The sequence below is a fragment of the Hyla sarda genome, chromosome 4 (assembly GCF_029499605.1).
Source record: "Hyla sarda isolate aHylSar1 chromosome 4, aHylSar1.hap1, whole genome shotgun sequence".
NCBI lineage: Eukaryota > Metazoa > Chordata > Amphibia > Anura > Hylidae > Hyla > Hyla sarda.
This window is the reverse complement of record NC_079192.1, coordinates 178,582,688-178,583,226: the sequence shown is the minus strand read 5'-3', so window position 1 is coordinate 178,583,226 and position 539 is coordinate 178,582,688.

The following is a 539-nucleotide window of genomic DNA, read 5'->3' as shown; positions in this document are numbered from 1 at the left end:
TTTTGCATGATTGGTTCTGTTTGTTGGTGTCTATGTTGTACATTGAACCAATTGTAGCATCTTTCTGATTGCCCATTTTGGAGGTATAATATTTTTCCAGGTGTGAACAGACAATCCACCATATATCTATTTTGCAATAGGTGGTATGCTGAGTCCTGAGGAATCTCTTTTATACTTTATTTAACATTTTTCTCTCTCTGGGTGTTAGAGTATCCGAGTTAACCCCGCATATTTATCGCTGTGAGATGCACAATCAGGTTTTTATATTTTAAGATTTGTAAATTACTTATATTAAAAAAAATCTTAATCCTTCCAGGACTTATCAGCTGCTGTATGCTATACATGAAGTTCTTTTCTTTTTGAATTTCCTTTCTGTTTGACCACAGTGTTCTCTGCTGACACCTCTGTCCATGTCAGAACTGTTCAGAGTAGGAGTAAATCCCCATAGCAAACCTATCCTGCTCTGAACAGTTCCTAAAATGGACAGAGGTGTCAGCAGAGAGCACTGTGGTCAGACAGAAAAGAAATTCAAAAAGAGA